Source organism: Myotis nattereri, assembly GCF_964212035.1.
Source record: "Myotis nattereri genome assembly, chromosome: X".
NCBI lineage: Eukaryota > Metazoa > Chordata > Mammalia > Chiroptera > Vespertilionidae > Myotis > Myotis nattereri.
Window position 1 is genome coordinate 18,893,093 of NC_138078.1, and position 22,901 is coordinate 18,915,993.

The window sequence follows — 22,901 nt, forward strand, 5'->3', positions numbered from 1 at the left end:
TTACATATTTCTCTTTTATTAGTGTAGATTATTGTTATTATTATTAGAGTTGTGCAAGAGTAGGTCTTCCTTCCCCTGGCTGCCAGCACCAGCTTCCCTTGGGCCCCCGAGACCTGGGCTTCCCTCCAGCCGCTGGCAGGCACCCAAGACCCCAGCTTCGCTTGCAACCCCAACTTCATCCTGAAGGTTGTCAGGTAGGACATCTGGAAGGATGTCTGGTCTAATTAGCATATTATGCTGTTATTATTATAGATTATTACTACTAAAGCATTCTCAATGATTTACATTAACAATTCATGTATTGGTCATATACCCCAAACCTTGAAGATTCTGTATCAGTAAATGTCCTGAAGGACACAGAACCTGCCTAGTGTGGCTCAAATGAAGTGACAGTAGATGAAAGTCTCCTTATGGAGTTGTGAAGAGATTTACATTTTTTTTCAATTACAGTTTATACTCAATATTATTTTGTATTAGTTGGAGGTGTACAGCATTTGGGGTTTGATAGTCATATACTTTACAAAGTGGTCCCCCTAATATTTCAAGTACTCACCTGGCAGTATACATAGTTATTATAGCATTGAAAGGACTTTTTAGGGGTGAAATAGTCAGGTTTAGGAAATTTTAGGAATTTAGGGGTCCATGGAAAAAGCACAGGGCCACAGAGCTGCAAAGGGTACATCTCCATAAGACAAGGGAGCTGGGAGCGGCAGAAGCTACATTTCCATAAGACAAGGGAGCTGGGAGTAGCAAAAGGCACACATTTACAGAATAAAGGGAAGGAAACCCTCATTCAAAGAGGGAGGAGGAAAGCCCAGAGGGAACATGAGAACAATAAAGGAGAAGAAGGAGGGAACCTTATGTATTTCACATGAGACTTGAGCTCAAGAGTTGCTATAGTGATCAAATCAAAGGGGATGGTGACCAATCAGAGGGGATACTGAGGCACGAAAACCTGCAGCCTTTATAAACCATAGGGAAAAGGGACTCAGTGGGACTCTTTCCTCCTCCCCACGTGGGAGTCTGCTCTTGTTTCTCAATAAATTTCCACCTTTGCTCTACCATCTTCCATCTGTGGTTTCATTCTTTGACTCCACTGGACAAAGAGCCCGGGAACTCATTCTGCCCAGGGGAACACCACACATTCCAGTCCAATTTTACCATTTCACAAACTTCTGATAGAAATTTTTATAATAAGAAAAAAAGATAAAATCTCTTAGAAATAAAGTTCACTCTGCTGTATGTAAATTTCATCTCTTAATAGAGCCATCTGATATTTAGGAACATTTCTATTTTTGTTCCAGTGGTTAGCTTTATAATCATATTTTATATAATTACCTTTAGTCCTCTATTTCTTTATAAAAGTCTAGTATTTCTATTATGCACAAGAATATTATCCTCTTGTGTCTTTTTCCTCCATTTCCTCCTTCTTCTCTATTACAACACCTGATTTTAGGTATTTTAAATGGCTCATCTTTTTTGAAAACTCATTGAATAGTATAATATTTCTGAGCATCAAAATATAGATAGAATGATAGTCATTGTGTAATCACTGTTTATGGTAATTATCTGGCTCTATGCCAGTGCTTCAAAGCTCAGTGGTGCAAAAGTTTCTCATGCTTCTCATATTGGTGACTGAGAATCAAGCCTCTAGAAGTCCAGACAAACCTTTATCATCATCATCATTATTATTATTACTATTATTACTAGAGGTCCGATGCATGAAATTCATGAAAGAGTAGGCCTTCATTCCCCCAACTGCCAGCACCAGCTTCCCTCTGGCACCGAGGACCCAGGCTTCCCTTGAAGCCCCAGCTTCATCCGGAAGGTTGTCCAGAAGGACGTCCAGAAGGATGTCTAGTCTAATTAGCATATTATACTTTTATTATTACAGATCGGGGTGGGCAAACTTTTTGACTCGAGGGCCACAATGGGTTCTTAAACTGGACCGGAGGGCCGGAACAAAAGCATGGATGGAGTGTTTGTGTGAACTAATATAAATTCAAAGTAAACATCATTACATAAAAGGGTACGGTCTTTTTTTTTTTAGTTTTATTCATTTCAAACGGCCGGATCCGGCCCGCGGGCCGTAGTTTGCCCACGGCTGTTATAGATTATTACTACTAAAGCATTCTCAATGATTTACATTAACAATTCATGTATTGGTCATATGCCCCAAACCTTGAAGATTCTGTATCAGTAAATGTCCTGAAGGACACAGAACCTGCCTAGTGTGGCTCAAATGAAGTGACAGTAGATAAAAGTCTCCTTATGGAGTTGTGAAGAGATTTACATTTTTTTTTCAATTACAGTTGATACTCAATATTATTTTGTATTAGTTGGAGGTGTACAGCATTTGGGGTTTGATAGTCATATACTTTACAAAGTGGTCCCCCCAATATTTCAAGTACTTACCTGGCAGTATACATAGTTATTACACTATTGAAATGAGTTTTTAGGGGTGAAATAGGCAGGTTTAGGAAATTTTAGATATTAAGGAGTCCAGGGAAAAAACACAGGGGTACAGAGTGGCAAAGGGTACATTTCCGTAAGACAAGGGAGCTGGGAGCAGTAGAAGGTACATTTCCATAAGACAAGGGAGCTGTGAGTAGCAAAAGGTACACATTTACAGAATAAAGGGAAGGAAACCCTCATTCAAAGAGGGAGGAAGAAGAGCCCAGAGGGAATAGGAGAACAATAAGGGAGAAGAAGGAGGGAATTTCACATGAGACTTGAGCTCAGGAATTGCTACAGTGACGAAATCAAAGGGGAATAGTGACCAATCAGAGGGGATATTGAGGCACAGAACACTGTAGCCTTTATAAACCATAGGGAAAAGGGACTCAGTGGGACTCTTTCCCCCTCCCCACTTGGGAGTCTGTGCTTGTTTTTCAATAAATTTCCACCTTTGCTTTACCATCCTCAGTCCCTGGTTTCATTCTTCCACTCTACCGGACAAAGAGCCCAGGGTTTCCGTATCTCTATTATTGACTATATTTCTTATGTTGTAGTTTACCTCCCATGACTATCTTTGAACTATTATCTATACTTCTTAATACCTTCATCTCTTTCACCTCTGGCCCCTGCCTCCCTCCCATCTGGAAACCATCAGTCTGAGTCTGTTTCTGTTTTGTTTTTTTCATTTATATTGTTCTTTTGATTCCATACATAAGTGAGATCATATGCTACTAATCTTTCTCTAACTGACATTCCACTTAGCATAATACTCTCCAGGTCCATCCATGCCATTGCAAAAGGTAAGATTTCATTCTTCATTATAGGCAGTAATATCCCACTATACATATATATATATATATATATATATATATATATATATCACCATTTTTTTTTTACCCAGTCATCTATTGATCAGCACTTGTTTGCTTTCAGATCTTGGCTATTACAAATAATGCTGCAATGAACATAGGGTGCACACATTCTTCGGAATTAGTGTTTCAGTTTTCTTTGGATGTATACCCAGAAGTAGAATTGCTAGGTCATAAAGCAATTCCATTTTGAATTCTTTGAGGAACCTCCATATTCTGGTGTGAAGAGATTTAAAGTAACAAGCAAGGAATGGAGACAGTGCCCACAAACTAGCAACTATTGATGAAAAGGGGCCACGTGCTAAACTGACAAGCTCAAGGAAGGCCTGCGTGGTGGCCTTGCAAACTCAGAGGCCTAAAGTAACCACAAAGGATGATCTGAAATTAAAACTTTTTAGCCCAGCTGGCATGGCTCAGTGGTTGAGCTTCGACCTATGAATGAGGAGGTCACAGTTCAATTCCAGGTCAGGGCACAAGCCTGGGTTGCCTGTGTGATCCCCAGTGTGGGGCGTGCAGGAGGCAGCAAATCAATTATTCTATCTCATCATTGATGTTATTCTCTCTCTCTCTCTCTCTCTCTCTCTCTCTCTCTCTCTCTCTCTCTTCCTCTCTGAAATCAATAAAAAATATATATTTAAAAAGCTTTTTAAATTAAAAAGCAGTCTATAGTGGGCATTCATGTTCTAGGCCAGTATTTCCCCTGACAAAGATCAACTTTGATCTTAACTGAGCCTATTGTCTTTTTGAATCTAGATAACATACCTTTGGAATGTCATAGTAACTTGTAACTTCCCTTTTTGCGGACCCCCTAAGGCACAACCAATGCACTAGGGCAGTGGTTCTCAACCCTCCTAATGCAGCAACCCTTTAATACAGTTCCTCATGTTGTGGTGACCCTCAATTTCATTGTTACAAATTGAACATAATTAAAGCATAGTGATTAATCACAAAAACAATATGTAATTACATATGTGTTTTCCAATGGTTTTAGGTGACCCCTGTGAAAGGGTCGTTCGACCTCCCAAAGGGGTCTTGACCCACAGGTTGAGAACCGCTGCACTAGGGCATGCCATAGACCATAAATTCCTTTATTGTTATTGTTATCTTAATTGGTGACTATTAACTAGCCTGTAACCACCTACTTGAAAGAAGCACGTGTCTATCATTTTACTTTTTATCCAATCCTAGAGGTTACTACACTTTCCACCTTTGCTTTCTCCCACCTCCCTAATTGATCACCAATGGATTTCTTATAACCCACCTACATCTCCTTTGCTTGAAATTTGTAAAATAAGATGCAAAACTGCCCTTCTCTGGAGCACTATCTCAATCCATTGAGATTCTGCTTCTGGGAAATTGATGACAGTTTGGCTCAAATAAAGTTACAAAAGTTCTTTACAGGTTTGGATGTTTCTTATATTAACACAACACAACAGAACAAAGTTTTTATCACTCCAAAGTCTGGAGAAAAAGGGAAGGAAATTGTGTTATTGGATCCCAAAGACACCTAGTGCCAAGGAGAAGGCACTCAGCGGTAGCTGTGGTTGTGGAGGAGGAAGTTAGAAATGTGGTCCTAGTGAGTTTGGGATTGGAAAGAAATGCCCTGCATTTCTCTAGTCCCACACCAGGATCACTGATTGAGATGGGACCTCTCATTGCCTGAATCCAATAAACATGCAGCTGGAAAGGGAGCCTGCAAGTGAAATGGGAAATTTGGACTGGAAACACACCATGTTCCCCTGGGCAGGATGGCTTCCCGGGCTCTTTGTCGGTGGAGTCAAAGAATGAAACCAGGACCGAAGGTGGTATAGCAAAGGTGGAAATTTATTGAAGAACTAGTGGCCCAGTGCATGAAATTCTTGCACATTAAAAGGGGATTAATTAGAGGAAATACTTTAATGTTGCTATTTGCCCTTTCTCTATAATAGAAGTGTCAGAGATGAAAGAAAATTAGTAAAATGTATATGAAAATATTCCTCCTGTCGGAGTTTGAGGTGCGCCACAGGACCCAGAGTCAAGTCCCCACCCACCCGAGGTGCCTGAAAATCGCATGAGACCCAGACCCAGTTGGCCACACCCGCATTGGGCTAGATCAAGACCTGGCTGGTCCCACCCCACCGGGCGGGGTCGCAACCTCAGGACCCCGGCCCGGGACGGGGGGAGCAGCCTGAGGTCTCTTGGTCCAGCACCGGGGCAGGGGGCGCACCTTGAGGTCCCCCATCAAGCCCCGCTGGGAGGGGGGGCATGGCCTCAGGTCCCCCAGCCCGGCACTGGGGCGGGGGGAGTGGCCTGAGGTCCCTCGGCCTGGTGCCAGGGTGGGAGGTATGGCCTGAGGTCCCCTGGCCCAGCACCAGAGCAGGGGGCATGCCTTGAGGCCCTCCATCAAGCCCCACTGGGCAGGGGGCATGGCCTGAGGTCCCCCATTAAGCCCCGCTGGGCAGATGGTGCAGCCTGAGGTCCCCCATAAAGCCCTGCTAGTTGAGGGGTGCAACCTGAGTTCCCCCAGCCTGGCACGAGGGCAGGGGGCACGGCCTGAGGTCCCCTGGCCTGGCGCTGGGGTGGGGGGGGCGCAGCCTAAGGTCCCTGCTGATTGCTCCTTACGGCTCATTACGGGAACTCAGCCTCCACTGTGGGTGCATCCATCTTGTGTTACGGAATCCCTGCCTCCACTGTGGGCGTAGTAGCCATCTTGACCATTGTGGCGTGATGGTCATTTTTCATATGCCCTCTTTATTAGATAAGACAAGTACAGACTCCCACGTGAGGTGGAGGAAAGAGCCCCACTGAGTCCCTTTTTTCACAATTTATAAAGGCTGTAGTTTTTGTGCCTCAATATCCCCTCTGATTGGTCACTATTTCCCTTTGATTTGGTCACTGTAGCAACTTCTGAGCTCAAGTCTCATATGAAGTACATGAGGTTCCCTCCTTCGTCTCCCTTATTGTTCTCCTACTCCCTCTGGGCTTTGTTCCTCCCTCTTTGAATGAAGGGTTTCCTTCCCTTTATTCTGTAAATGTGTAACTTTTGCTACTCCCAGCTCCCTTGACTTATGGAGATGTACCTTCTGCCGCTCCCAGCTCCCTTGTCTTATGGAGATGTACCTTCTGCCGCTCCCAGCTCCCTTGTCTTATGGAAAGTACCTGTTTGCAACTCTGTAGCCCTGTGCTTATTCCATGTACTACTTAATTTTAAAAAATGCCCTAAACCTGCCTATTTCACCCCTAAAACTTCCTTTCACAAGATTCAGACAGCAGAGCTCAGTGTCCCAGCCACTAATCAGAGCAGAGAAGGACAGAGAATATATTGATGTGTGTGGGGGGTTGACAATGTAGAATAACTCTCACAGGCTACCACTTTTGCCACTTAGCAAATGTGACAGCAATCGTTACTTATTGATGGGGGCAGAAGTAGAATATGGAGGAGCAGGTAGAATTGTAAGAAATAGTAATCATGCTCTGTTAATCATGATTGTTTTGTTCTGATTAAAGAGGGCACATTCTAACCTGGCTGGGAGTTGTATGGGACCTGGGACCTCACCTGGAAATGCAGCCCATTATCCCTATCCAGGATCTGCCTTATTGGCATGGAAACCTTGTTGCAGAAGCCAGAGCTACCAGTCCTTTGAAGACCCCCCTGCCCTTTGAATATAGCCAGCCCTTTGAGGATCCCCAGCCCTTTGCATATCACAAGCCTTTGAAGACCCCAGCCTTTGCATTCCTGCAGGCCTTTGCAAACCTCTAGACCAGTGGTTCTCAACCTTCTGGCCCTTTAAATACAGTTCCTCATGTTGTGACCCAACCATAAAATTATTTTCGTTGCTACTTTATAACTGTAATGTTGCTATTGTTATGAATCGTAATGTAAATATCTGATAGGCAGAATGGTCTTAGGCGACCCCTGTGAAAGGGTCGTTCGACCGCCAAAGGGGTCGCGACCCACAGGTTGAGAACCGCTACTCTAGACCTGTAAACTGCCCATTTGGCATACCTTTTGCCTACTTCCCCACGTAATCTTTGTCCTCCTGCCCAATATAAGCAGCTGGCTTATGGTGGGGGGCAGAGCAGATTTTTGTGGATGACCTGCTGCTCTCCCATCCTGCCGGCAGTATTGGAATTAACACTCATGTATGATTCAGCCCTGTCTCTGCTGAATTGGCTCAAGTAGTGACAGGCAGCACGGACCCCTTGATTGTCCGGTTACATTATGTCTGCTGCCAGTATATCCTGCAGACCCATCTTTAAACCAGACGTACATATTTTCCACTTCTGTTATTTGGTCATCAGGAATTCTCCATGAAAACATAGGTATTAGCTGAGAGCAAGGTAGAACAAACAAATCTCTCTCTTCTTGCACTGCAGTTTCTGGCTGGTGCCTTCCACTAGCCAAACCCAACCAGAATCCAGAGCCCTAGGTGGCCCAGGCGATGAAGTCTCTAGGCATCAGCTTCACAGAGAGAGACGACAATTTGGGGCTGAGGGGGGAAATGAGTGTAAATCCCAACCTAGAACAACAATATAACATTTCAGCACTGTAAGATTCTCTCTTTGGCTACATCCTTGTTACAACAATCCTCTCTCATAAAAATAACCATGCTCCAGTCATTTATAGTAATCACCCGCTCACTTTCCCACATGGTTTCATCACATAAGTAACCTTTCTTAAATACTTAAGTTTAATTTTGTGTTTTCTTTTTGTAAAGATGTTATTGTAAGGGATTGTGGATGAAAAGGAGTGACACGCCAACCTGACTGACTAACTTAGGGAAGGCCTGCATGTCAGCCTTGCAAACTCAAAAACTTAAAGTAACCACAAAGGATGGTCTGAAATTAATTTTTTTTTTCATTAGAAAGCAGTGTACAGTGGGTAGTCATGTCCTAGGTCAGTATCTTCCCTGACAAAGATCAACTTCGATCTTTACTGAGCCTATTGTCTTTTTGCATCTAAGGTAACATACCTGTGGAATGTCAGGGCAACTTGTAACTTCTCTTTTCCGGACCCCTCGGGGCACAACAAATGGTGCCAAGGTGAGATCACAGATCCCCTCATTGTTATTGTTATCATACTAATTGTTGACTGTTACCTATCCTGTACCCACCTGTGTAAAAGAAGCAGGTGTCTAACATTTTACCTTTTATCCATTCCTAGAGGTTTTCCCCACACACACTGGCTTTGCTTTCTCCTGCCTCCCTAGTCTATCACCAATGGATTTCACGTAACCCTCTTACATCATCTCTTTGATGGTAATGTATAAAACAAGGTAAAAAAAAAAACAAAAACACAAAACAAAACAACCCCGCCATTCTCTGGAGCACTATTTCAATACGTTGAGATTCTGCTTCCTAGCAATTGTCAACAGTTTGGCTCAAATAAACTCACAACAATTCCTTACAGATTTGAATATTTTGTGTTTTTTGTTTTGTTTTACATTAACACGATCTTTAGTTTTCATATTGTATCTTTTAGATGTTACGTTACTGCATGCAGCTCTCTTTACCCATTTTCATTGCTGTATACTTTTCTTGGCAACAATATACAATTATTTCCCATATGACTCTTGCTTTGAAATTTGGGTTAGCTATATTTGAGGTTTTATAAATAATGTTAAGGCCATTCTCTTACATGTCTTAGTGCATGGGAGGAGCAAATGTAAGCATTGAGCAATCTGATGACTGAACGTTGCTATGTTACAGAAAGAAATATTTTTTCATCCAAAATATATTGTTTTTTCAGCCATTTTTGCCTTTCCTAATTCCCACATCTGTCAAATTTTCCCATTTCTCCACGCCTCTGTAGGGAGAATATTTTGTTTATTTTCCTTTGAAACATTACTTTCTGACCTTCAAACAAATTCTCCTGTGCCCCATTGCTAGAGGGCAGAGAGCCCTTTAAACCTTGTGACCTACTTAGCATGGCTGTAAATGTCATTCTTATTCATAGCAACATTTAATGCTTTCCTGGATTTTGCTAAACTATTTACCACAATGATATATTGCAGAATTGAATTCCACAGCTTGATTGTGTTCTGCATAAAGAATTGTATTGTTCATCAGTCTAAAGTGGAATGTGATTCATTCTCATTGAAAGTCAGCTTGTTTCCATGGGATGCAAATAGGAGGAGAAAACACCTTATGTTTTCAGTAAAACATTCATTACTTTTATAGCGGTTTCTCCTTATCATAGTTTACTAAGTAAATCACACTAGAGTTCCTCCCAGACATAATTCTTATATTATTTTGGCCTTTTTACCTGGCATTAACATTTGGCCTGATTTTAACCTGTCACCTTCTACATAATCTTCATTATAAATTGACTACTGAGTGAAACTGATGCTCAAAAGAAATCTGCAAACACTGCAGGGAAAAGACATCAGCATTATACGGTTAGGAATAAATCAGAATTGAAAATACAGAATTTTTAAGTTCAGCTCATCTGAATGCTCCAGTGTCTTTTCTTCTATCTGCTAGAAAAGTAGAAAATGCTTTCTTATACCAGTTTAATTACATTAAAATGTATCTCATTAAAAGTATTTACATATAATCAACCTTGAAATAATTCTTAGGTAATTATTTTTTACAGATGTGAAAATTGCTGCAAATATGTTCATGTTAAACCAATCCAAATGCCCTCAGAGTGAGTTTTCTTTGCAAAGATGTTTCGAGTTAGCATTTCTGCCCACGAAAGTGTTGCAAGAATGCTTTTCTAATACCAACAGGAAAGGAATGTAATTATTTTAGCTCCCCAGAAAAATTGTTTGCAATAGTATTATCCTTTGAATACTGATTTGACAAACCAATGTTTTATGCACATCTTGAAATACTTTTTATATATAATGCCAACAGAGAAAATTTTTTAAAAAGGATTGGAAATAAGAGACAAAACACAATTGATGAACAGTATCCATAACTATATTAATACTTAATGGAATAAAATGTCTATAGATTTTTATGAAAATTAATTTGAATATTCAATTTTTGCACATGAGTTTAAATGATATTGAGAGTTTATTACTTTGTATATAATTGTTTCTTGTGAGACTCTTTTCATATATTAGTTCAGACATGCTTGCCTTAATCTTTCTTCTTGTAGACAATTGTATGGCTATTAAATATAGAAGGCTGTTAGGTGAACCTTTCATAGCAAGCATATTGCTTTTCATCCATTAAACAAAGTAATTGCTTAAACAAATCAAATGTGAGTATATTAATAATCATATCAAGATCTCTAACCCCTCCAGACTACAATGATATAGTAATTTAACAAGAATTGCTTTGTTCCTCAACAAGCCTGTCAGATCTAGGTTTTAATTATCTTCCTACCACCTCTAGGCCTTTTCATCTTCAGACGGTATGTAAATTAGTGTAGTCTCTCATTTTGAAAGAGTTAAGGGATAAGAATATCTCTAAGATATTTCTCTCTTACCTCTATTAACCACATATCTGCCTTCTCATAGAATGTACATCCAAAAGAAAATATAGAATCTTAATTATGGAAAGTAAGACAAGTAGGGAAAAACTCTTGCTGTCAACAAAATAAATATTAACAATCCTTAGAGTCATCAATGTATAGTTGAAAGAGAATTAGTTTAAAAATTTATTTTACAGATTTCTAAAACAAAACAAATTTTGGTCTTCATTAAAATATATTTTTTCAACAAACGTTTTTGAAGCACCATATATGTTAGGTACTATTCTAAACTTGGGGCTATAACACTGAACTAAAAACAAAGCCCCTGTTTTTGTCTGATTACATTTTGCATGCTAGGAGAGGGACAGAAAATAACTATATAACAATATGATATGGAATATATCCGACAGTTGTAAGTGGTATGAAGAAAAGGAAATGGGATAATGGAGGGAGTAAATAAGGGAGAAAATCAAGGCAAATCAGGAAACAACTTCTTTTCTTACAGGAAAGTTGAGCAGTGATCTGTAGTAAGGGATTTAAACATGTATATTGCCTGGGCAGCGTGGCTCAGTCGTTGTGTGTCAGCCTATGAACCAGGAGGTCATGGTTCGATTCCTGGTCAGGGCACATGCCCAGGTTTCAGGCTTGATCCCCAGTGTGGGGCTTGCAGGAGGTAGCCAATCAATGTTCCTTCTCATTATTGATGTTTCTATCTCTCTCCCTCTCTCTTCCTCTCTGAAATCAATAAAATATATTTTTAAAAGATCCTAAGGGAAACATCATGTAGATAGTTTCATCATACTAGTGTTCTAGTGAGAAATCTAAACTGGATTATAAATTTGGTAATTATCAACATATAGATGATATCTGAAGCTGTGTCTTTATGTGATAACTCAGCAGTCACCAACTGGTGGTCCGTGGACCACTGGTGGTCCATGAGGTCCGAAAGGTTGGTGACCACTGTAATAACTAGAGGTCTGGTGCATGAAATTTGTGCACAGTGCAGTCCCTAGGCCTGGCCAGCAATCAAAGCACAAGCATCTAGCATGGAGGGGCAGGTCCCAGCTGACCTCTGGGCCCTGAGCAGCACCTGGGACCCCGGGCCCCCACGTGCTCCCCTCCACCTGAGTCACAGTGCCCAAGTCCCCATGTGGAGATGCAGTGAGCATGGCCAGATGTAGTGGGCTGGGGCGCAGCATGGGCCTCTGGGCCGCCAGTAGTGCCCACACGGAAGCCAGGCAGGCAGCGCACTCTCTCCCAGCTGGCCTTGCAGACTGGCTTCTGTGTGACCCCACAGGGAGCCCACTGGCCTCTGTGGTCCCAGCAGTTGTGGCCCAGCTCACTTTGAAGAGGCTGTGCGGGTGCCGGGCAGGCTCCTCGTGGGCACCCAGCACCTGAGTGTGGGGGCTTCTCTGGCGCACAAGCCCTGGCTTCCCAAGGGAGGGTAGCTAGGGGAGTGAGAGCTAGCTCAGCAGACACCCTGCATTCTCACTGCACCTCCATCCCCATCAATCCTGCCTCCAGATAGCCAGCGAGAGGTCGCAGCACATCACTGACGCCCTCCATATTCTGTGCCACCCCCTGGTGGTCAGTGCAGGTCAGAGCGAGCGGTTGAACTTCTGGTCTCCCGGTGGAACTCCCAGTCAAGGGGACAATTTGCATATTAGGCTTTTATTATATAGGATGAGGGGCTGGGTAAATATTGAGAAGAAGACTAAGCCCTGGAGTTTTTTAATTGCTGAAGTTGAGAAGAGGAGGAGAATATAGCAATAGAGACTGAGAAAGAACACTTATGTGATCAGAGGAAAACCAAGAAAAAATATTGTGCTGGAAGCCAAGTGAAGAAAATGGTTGAACTAAGAAAAAATGAACAATTGTGTCAGATGTTAACTGGTCAAGTAAAATGAAGATTGTGAATTGATCATTGGAAGTCACAAAATGGAAGCCATGAGAGAATGTCATTAAACCTGTTTTATGTAGTTTGGGTAAAAGCTTGATTGGAGTGGGTTAAAGAGAGGAGAATAGGAAATAATTGGAGACAGTGTGTAAATAGTTTTTTTGAGGATTTTAATCTAAAGAGAGGCAAAGAAATGGAGAGGAAGGATATGTAGTTATAGGAGTTTTATTTTGGGAAAGAGAGAGAACAGGCTATTCATGTGCTGTTAAGAAATATCAGAGTAAAAAATCTCAAGAAAAAGGAAAGAAAGAGAGTTACATCTTTGAGTAGACAAGAGAGATTAGGACTCAGTTCACAAGTGTGAGGGTTAGCTTTGGATAGCATCTGTAACCATTCTTTGAGAACAATAGAAGGAAGGGAAAAGATAGATAGATCCAGATGAAAGCAGATTGGTAGATGTGGTGGTAAGAGTCGACTCTTTTATCAGTTATATTTTATTTCATTAGGAAATAAGAAAGGTCAAAAACTGAAAATAAATGAGAGGAACTATTCATACTGTGTGAAGAGAGATGAAGGTATGAAATAGTTATCTGGTATAGTAGGGGAACGAATGCATTAGGGAAATATGGTATAAATCCCTTAGGACTCATGCATTTACAATGAGATCCTGTGTTTTTCCATTCAACTTCAGCTGCTTAGATGCAGATATAAAATAGGCAGAGAGTTATATTTAGTTGTGGTTGGGATTTTGTCAGGCAAGTAAAATGAAGAGAGGAGAAATGAAAGTGTATGTGAGGGAAGCTGGGCTGGATAAAGCTGAAAGTGACAATTGATGGGTTGAGAGAGGAAACACATGAAGATCAATTGATTGGTGATCCTATGCAATTGAATAATAAAGGTCGGTTTATAAGATGGAAGAAATTGGATAGAAAAGGGGCAGTGATCAGCGTGAATGCGCGGGAATGAAATTATGGAGTACAGATATCAGAGAAAGAGAACAGACTGCCTTCTTGATCTTCATATTTGAGCCAGGAGGTGTTTGGGTCATGGTTCAGCAATGGATTTATTGGTATAAAGGCACCACAGTCCACAGACCAATGCTTTATCCACTGAGTCAAACCGGTTAGGGCCATATTTCATTTCTTAACCTGGTCACTTCAATTTATGATGTCTAACTTTCAAAAGTTTGAACTGTAATGAGAGATTTTGGTTTGGTTTCACATTGAAGACTCCATAAGACGGTGCAAATTCTTTCTGCTTTTAAATGCTAAGTGAAATAAGCCAGTCAATGAAGGAAAAATACCACATGATCTCACTCATTCATGGATAATAGAGACCATTATAAACTTTTGAACAATAATAGATACAGAGGCAGAGCTGCCTCAAACAGATTGTCAAACTGCAGCGGGAAGGCCGGGGAGGGTTGGGGGGCAGGAGGGAGGGGGGTAAGAGATCAACCAAAGGACTTGTATGCATGCATATAAGCATAACCAATGGACATAAGACACTGGGGGATAGGGGAGGCTAGGGGACTGTCAAGGGCGGGGGGGGAGGGAAGGACACATATGTAATACCCTTTGTAATACTTTAAGCAATAAAAAAAAAAGTCTTGCCTTTGTTGTCATCTTCTCAGGGAAAACGGGGTGGGGAGCATTGTTAGGATGAGTGAATTATCTTTGAACTTATGAGTCCTTCAGACTTCAGTTTGTCCTGTCTGCTAACACTTTGATCAATACCTTGATAGCTAAACCCTGAAATTGCCCTCAAATAGCATCCTTGGCTCACTATTAGCTGAAGAAGGGCTTCCCCCCCCCCTCTGGAATTCATCTAATTTAGGCTTCAGTTCCTTCACTACTCTGATAATCCTTTCGAAAAGTATGGATTCTATTTTGTCTGGATTTATCTTGTACTCTAGGAGCAAAGATATCCTGCATCATTTTACATCCTATGCAGAGTGGAATTCACTGTCTGTTTCAAACTTCTTGATGCATGCCCAACTAAAATCAGAATCTCTTAGAATGAGCTTAATCAGTGCCTGATTGAAGAAAACAAGGAAATGTTTTCCTTATTCTTCTAAATAATCATGATTGCTTTTCTTTCCTTGAACCTACATAGTGTTCAGTCTACTTTAGGGATACATATCACACTCTTATTATTACCCATTTTATGTTATTCCATGTAGGAAATGCTCCTGACAATCTTGCCTCACAATTTGGTCTTCAATGATCCATCTTTTGGGATCCAGAACTGCTCATCACACCTCATCCCTTGGTGTACCTCACAACATTTTGGTAATAATTATTGAATTTCTAGATTCTTTTTTAAAAATGATTTTTTCTTCAGAGAGAGGATGGGAAAGGGATAGGGAAATGGAAACATCGGGGAGAGACAAACATTGATTGGTTGCTTCCTGCGCGCCCCCTACTGGGGATCGAGCCCATAACCCAGGCACGCACCCTGATCAGGAATCAAACCAGGGACCTCTCAGTTCATGGGTTGATGCTCAACCACTGAACCACACCAGCCGAGCAGATTTATATATTCTTCATTATCATGTTTTTCATCTGAAAGCATTCATTTCTTTTTCGTTCTCTAATTTGGTATCACACCTGTAAAAATCGTTTCCATGTTCAAAAAACAGGCAATCATATTTTCTTTCTTTTAAAAAAATTCCTCACCCAGAATATTTTTCCATTGATTTTTAGAGAGAGTGGAAGAGAAAGGGAAAGACAGAGCAAAATATTGATGTAAGAGAAACACATGGATTGGTTGTCTCCTGCATAAACCCCGACCAGGGCCCTGGCCAGGGAGGAGCCCATACCAAAGTACATGGCCTTGACCAGAATGGAACCCTGGACCCTTCAGTATGCAGGCTGATGCACTATCCACTAAGCCAGACCAGCTAGGGCCGTATTTCATTTCTTTACCTGGTCACTTCAACTTATGATGTCTAACTTTCAAAAGTTCAAACTGTAATGAGAGATTTTGGTTTGGTTTCACATTGAGCATCTAGTCAAATAAAACACTTGGGTCATCTTAATGTGAAAAAGAAAGCAGTTACATCTAGCCATCTCTCTTTCTGTTCTGGAGTGATAAATTGAACAAAATGGCAAAATTTTATTCCTATTGCAATTTGCTATGTTGTTATAGACCACAATTACAGTCTCTGGTGTCCTATTAATTATTATGAATTTCCATCTAATATATTAGGTATTGACTCATGTTTTTAAAAACTGAACATTTTATTAAGCACATTTTATAGCCTTTCCTTTAAGACTTCAATCTTTCTCCCTCATTTGTTTCTGTCCTTTTAGAATGAGTAAACAAAGAAAATATTTTCGAATACTATCTTTGTTCATCATGTTTGTACAACTCATAAAAGTATGATTGATTAGAAAGTTTATGTGTGCTCTGGTCCTTTTAAAAATTGAAAACTATTAATATCCTTTCATAAAATATTGTACAAGCAAGCACAATAATTAAGCACATGCGTTCTACACTCACAGACCAGGGACTAAGTGGCCATAACTGCTTGCCACATTTTGGCAAGAAGTTAGAAATCAGTTGTAAAATAGTAAGTCAATACATAGGTTCGTTTATCATTATAATATTGTATGGCATATCATTTTAGTCATAACTGTGAGTTTAGGGTGCTTTCTATCTGATTTTGAAATAGGCCTATTTAAATGAAAAATTCCTGCTCATGAGACCATAATACAACTTTGGATTAGAGACCAAATGGAAATACAAATTAAATTTTAGGTTTGATGAGCAAAGCAAAATAAATTTGAACACTTAGAAATTGTTAGCAGCTAATAATAGTAACTGGTAATTAGACATTCTCATTTTTTTTACAAAGAAAAATTTTGAGTATCTCATAAAGTTATAAGAAACATTAAAAATTCTTCTATCAAGAAATAACACTTTTAGTTGGTTTAGAAACTTATTTATTGATAAAGTTAAACCAGTATCTAATCAAAGAACACACTCAATTGTTAGCAATTTAGGTATATACACACATATACATGTATATAGACATATATATTCTTACTATTCTTTCAATATTCTGAATACCTTCAGTTAAAGGACATATTGAAATTTAAAGATAAACTATGAAATGATACATGCAATTAGCATGGTCTTATCTACATGAATTTTATTCTCTTAAGATTATGTAACAAAAACAAAACAGAAATAAAGGTAAATTATGAAGTTAAAATGGTAAAGTGACTGCAATTGTCAATCATGATGTCAATTTTAATTTACATTCATCAAAACAACCCCATATTTTGTTGCCTGACTTTGTAGTACTAAAATGCTATAGTTGTAAATTGTAAGATGCATTAATAATTTTAAAAATGATTTGTTTTAAATGCTGTGCATAAGCATGTGATTTCATCACAATGAAAGAAATTTGAAACTATTTTTTCCCTCTACATGCCCTTCTCCCTTTGACAAATCCAGGCCCTTAGTAGCTTGGTATTTCAAATGCACTTTATTTACTACTAGAGGCCTGGTGCACGAAATTTGTGCACTTGGGGAGGGGGTCCCCCAGCCTGGCCTGTGCCCTCTCACAGTGAGGAAACCCAGAGATCAATTGCCCCAAAGAGGTAGGCCCCACCCCCCATCTGGGGTTCCTTGATGGATTGTCCCAAAGTGGTAGGCCGGAGCTGGGGGTCCCACTTCAATGATGCGGGGAGCTGCAGGACCTCCAGCCTTGCTGTGCAGAGCTGAAGGACCCCCAGGCCTTACTGAGTGCACGCAGCCCTGCCCACTTGTGCACGCCCACTCTGTACACAGCCTCCTGGTAATCACTCATTGCGGTGTGAGGCCCTCATGGCGTGAGGGTGTGACGACCACATAGGCTTTTAAAGGGTGTCCCAAAATTCACACAAGAAGTAATTTTGATAGAAAACACAGGTTAATAATTAAAAATTGTAAATTTTTTATTGATTCATAAAGTACCCAGTATAGGGTTATGTATGGAATAGCTTATTGGGTAAATGGCCTCCATGGCCTTGCTGGCACATACGCATTCTTTTGTTGAAATTTTCCATGACCGTTTTGCATAAATGTGCCTGAATTTCGATGAGGCTCATTTTCATCTTGATGGCTTGGTTAATTGACAGAATTGTCACATTTGGGAATCAGAAAATCCATGAGTGATTGTTGAGAAACAAATGCATCCACAACGTGTCACTGTTTGGTGCGGATTTTGGGCTGGAGGCATCATCGGACCATTCTTCGAAAATGCGGCTGCTCAGGCAATAACAGATAATGGTGCTCGATATCGTGACATGATAATCCAGTTTACCTGATATGCTATTCCATACATAACCCTATACTATGTGCTTTATGAATCAATAAAAAATTTACAATTTTTAATTATAAACCTGTGTTTTCTATCAAAATTACTTCTTGTGTGAATTTTGGGACACACTTTATTAATAGGATGGACACCATTTTAAGTTATATATGTGTAGTAATATCTGCATCAAGCTGAGCACCAAACAAAAACCAGGTTTCAATACTTTGTTATGAATAAGTGGTAAAACCAGATTACCCAGTGTTTATCTTCAACAGTTAATCATTAAACCATTAACGTTTTTCTGTAGGTGATGTGCGCATTAGTCTGCATCAAGAAATTCATGACTTAAGTTATGTTGATTGATATTTTTTCCCCACTTAACCATTGTCTTCTTGAGGACAGGGGACATGTTAACATTTCAGTCAGATGCAGTTGAAAGGTCACTAATCTAAATGTTATAACCAAGACACCAGTTTCAACTTCACTACAGTATGATACTTAGAGAATCTAACTTCCCTGAGCCTCAGTGGGTTTTTTTGAACGTATCAAAAGAGAAATATTATATATGTTCTGCTTTCCTAATATAGATAATGCAGTGATTGAATAACATAACACATATAGAAGAATTTTTTAGCTCTAAAATATCGTGAAAAAACATGTTGTTTGGTTATTGTTTCCAAGAGCAGTTTCTAAAAAGAAATGAGAGGTAGAGGTAGAGAAAGAGAGAGGGAGGGAGGGAGGGAAGGAGGGAGAGAGAGAGAGAGAGAGAGAGAGAGAGAGAGAGAGAGAGAGAGAAAGAGAGAAAACAACTTATTCCTTTATTTTTATAACCAGAGGCCCGACGGCCCAACACATGAAATTCATGCAAGAGTAGGCCTTCAGGCCTTCTTTCCCCTGGCTGCTGGCACCAGCTTTCCTCTGGCACCCGGGACCCCCAGGCTTCCCTCGAAGCTCTGGCTTTGTCCAGAAGGTCTCCAGGTCTAATTAGCACATTATGCTTTTATTATTATAGATATAAGAGAGCATCACAATTCTCTAAATCACTACTTTAAATGGAGAAAAGGGGGATTAGGAGGAGGTTGAAAACTTGGAGCATTTGGTTGTCACAATATCTGGAAAGTGCCACTGCGTTTTTGAGAGTGAGTAGCTGAGAGGCTAAGCTTTCTGCAGCCTGCAGGTAGCAACCCAACAAAGAATTATCCTACTCAGAATGCCAATAGCTATTCCAAGAAAAGATTATTGAAAAACATTTTTTATATCTGAGAAAACTAAGTTGAATTATATAGCAGTACTTGTATTTTTAAATTCTGGATTGAAAAATCAACATTTATAATAACCCAAGCATATTCCTATTCAAATGTTTATGTGTTAAAATATTTTATGAAATATATCATAGCCTATTAAATTATATATGTATATAATGTGAAAGCTTTTATAAATACTTCTTAATTATTGCTGGTTTTATATAGACCTAACTTTACTATTTAAATTATTTCTATTCAATGTTAATGTTCAGTATACTGTTGAAATATGTTTACATTAATGTAATAGGTACTTCTGGGACACAATATACTTTATTAGAAATGAACTTTAGTGCATGAAAACAGAAAAATAATTAAGATTTCTGATACTATTTTGCCCCAGGTAATTGCAAAATATTATCTAAACCTAATAAACAATGCTATTTCTCCCACAATATTATTTGAGGCAACTTTAAAATATTGTGGGATGAGAGAAACCAAGATGGAAGCATAGGTAAACATCAGAAATTGCTGCCTCACACAACCACTTCAAAAATACAACTAAAAAACAAAACAGACATCACCCAGAACCACAGAAAGGCTGGCTGAGTGGAAATTCAACAACTAGAAGGAAAGAGAAAAGCACACTGAGACTCAGAGGAGGTGCAGAAGTAAAGTGCAGAGGTACGGAGGCGCACGCAGCAAGGGCTCGCAACTGAGGATGCGGTTGTCTTTCAATTAGGAGGGAGTCTCAAGCTCTCGATTGCTCTGAACTCCAGTTCTGGGCAAGTCTCTGGGGAGATACGGAGAGAAACTGGACTGTCTTGCATCGGTCAGAACTCGAGGGTGTCTTTCTCTCAGCGATTACCAGGACATTGAAACCCGGGGCCTCTTAGGGGAGGGCTGAGGATCAGCCATAGCTGCTTGCTCAACCCTGTTGATTCCCTGAGACCCCGCCCCACCCAAGCTGTGCACAGAGGCTTTTGAATATGAAAGGCCTGGCCCTTTGCAATCTAAAATTACCTAACAAACTGCAGCTGGGTCAGAGAGACCCAGAACATCCAAAAGAAGGCCCAGGGCCCCACAGCAGCTTGCATTGCTTCACAGCTGGGCCTCATCTGGGCACCTCCAAACCCCAAACAAAGAAGAGGAATCTGCAGATCTCTCCGTACCTCCTGCTAGATAGCTTCAGGCAGAGGCTAAATTAGCACCTCCTTAGAGATCCAAGAGTCCCACCCAGTGGTCAGAGTGGGACCATCCAGATTACAACTCCTCAGATCCATAAGGGACACACTCAGGGGGCAGACTCATTGAGCACCAAAGCCCCACTGAAGCAACTCTTGCCCCAGAAGGGTGTCTCCAGCACAGCAGTTCTCCCACTGCAGACACAGCTGAATCTCACAGCCAATTGGCCTGGAGGTCAATTCCTCCCAGTTATCCTACAACAATCAAGGCTTAACTACAAGACTGTGCACAAAGCCCACAAAGGGGTGCACCAAGAGTGTCCACCTCAGGTAATTGGGGAAGCTGAGCCACTGGGCTCTATAGGACACCTAGCACAGAAAGCCACTCTATCAACACAGGGAAGGAGAAAAAATGTGGAGACAAAGAAACAGGTCAAAAATGACAGAAATGGAGGAAAGCAAACTACTGGATATAGAGTTCAAAACCACACTTATAAGGTTTTTTAAGAATTTTCTAGAAACCGCTGATAAATTCAGTGAGACCCTCGAGGTTATGAAAAAGGACCAACATACACTGACTGAAATAAAGAATTATACAGAGTTCCAACAGCAGACTAGAAGATCGCAAGAATCAAGTCAAAGATTTGAAATACAAAGAAGCAAAAAACACCCAACTGGAAAAACAAAAAGAAAAAAGAATCCAAAAATATCAAGATAGTGTAAGGAACCTCTGGGACAACTTCAAGCATACCAACATACTAATTATAGGGGTGCCAGAAGAAGAGAAAGAGCAAGATATTGAAAACCTTTTTGAAGAAATAATGACAGAAAACTTCCCCTACCTGGTGAAAGAAATAGACTTACAAGTCCAGGATGCACAGAGAACCCCAAACAAAAGGAATCCAAAGAGGACCACACCAAGACACATCATAATTAAAATTCCAAGAGCAAAAGACAAAGAGAGAATCTTAAAAGCAGCAAGAGAAAGACAGTCAGTTACCTACAAGGGAGTACCCATATGATTGTCAGCTGATTTCTCAACAGAAACTTTGCAGGCTAGAAGGGAGTGGCAAGAAATATTCAAAGTGATGAATAGCAAGAACCTACAACCAAGATTACTTTACCCAGCAAAGCTATCATTCAGAATTAAAGGTCAGATAAAGAGCTTCACAGATAAGAAAAAGCTAAAGGAGTTCATCACCACCAAACCAGTATTATATGAAATGCTGAAAAGTATCCTTTAAGAAGAGGAAGAAGAAAAAGGTAAAGATACAAATTATGAACAACAAATACACATCTATCAACAAGTGAATCTAAAAATCAAGTGAATAAATAATCGAATGAACAGAATAAACTGGTGAATATAATAGAATCGGGGGCATAGAAAGGGAGTGGACTGACTATTCTCAGGGGGAAAGGGGTGTGGGGGTGCGGGAAGAGACTGGACAAAAATGGTACACCCATGGATGAGGACAGTGGAGGTGGGGTAAGGGCAGAAGGTGGGTGGGAACCAAGTGGAGGGAAGCTATGGGGGGAAAAAGAGGAACAACTATAATCTGAACAATAAAGATTTAATAAAAATTAAAAAATATATATTGTGGGATGAATCCAATGACTTCTCTTCATATTGAAAGGATGTCTTCACAAGTAGGAATTAATCCCTCCTTTCCCCAAATTAAATCCCTCCTTTCCTTCTTTCCAGCTGGCACCAAGCCATGGGCATCTCTCTGGACAACTGGCACAAGTGCCACAAGACCGGGGTCAAGGGAACCCCCACCACAAAAAGCAGAAAAAATGAGCTGGGATGCCCCGCCAACACTAGGATTGGCCCCACGGCCCACAAACAGTCTACATGCAGGGGGGCAACAAGCAGTGCCATGCCTTCAGGCTGCACGCTGGCAACTTCTCCTGGGGCTCGGAGTGTTGTACACAGAAAATAAAGATTATTGATGTTGTCTACAGTGCATCAAACCACAAGCTGGTCCATACCAAGTAAAGAACTGCATTGTCCTTGCTGACAGCACACTGTACAGCCAGTGATACGAGGCCCACTATGCACTGCCCCTGAGCCACAAGAGGGCCAAGTGGACTCCTGAGGAGGAAGAGATTTTAAACAAACAAAAAAAGATCAAAGAAAATTCAGAAGAAATATGATGAAAGGAATAAGAAGGCTAAAATCTGCCTTCTTCTAGTGGAGCAGTTCCAGCAGGGCAAGCTTCTTGTGTGCACTGATTCAAGACCAGGCCAATGAGGCCCAGCAGATGGTTATGTGCTCAAGGGCAAGGAACGGGAGTTCTATCTGAGGAAAACCAAGGCCCAGAAAGGCAAGTAAATCCTCCTCCCTCTTATCGTAGCTCGTGTAAAAAGGGTGTTTATGGTTCTAGAAATAAAAGAACTGCAGTCCACAGCTAAGTGTTGAAATCAGTGCATTTATTATATACCATCAAGTCGTTCATCCTTCCTGTGGACAGTACAATAAGTCTTCCAAATACCTTTATCAAGATTTTTTTTTTCTCATTCTTCACACATAAATTGCCTTTAAT

General features: G+C 40.6%; 1 pseudogene across 1 annotated transcript; it reads left to right on the forward strand.

The window, feature by feature from the left end:
* Nucleotides 1–22,073: 22,073 nt before the first annotated feature.
* LOC308511304 (small ribosomal subunit protein eS8-like) lies at nucleotides 22,074–22,690 on the forward strand (annotated as a pseudogene). The gene has a single exon. The product of its transcript is annotated as a small ribosomal subunit protein eS8-like (transcript).
* The last annotated feature ends 211 nt before the right edge of the window (nucleotides 22,691–22,901 follow it).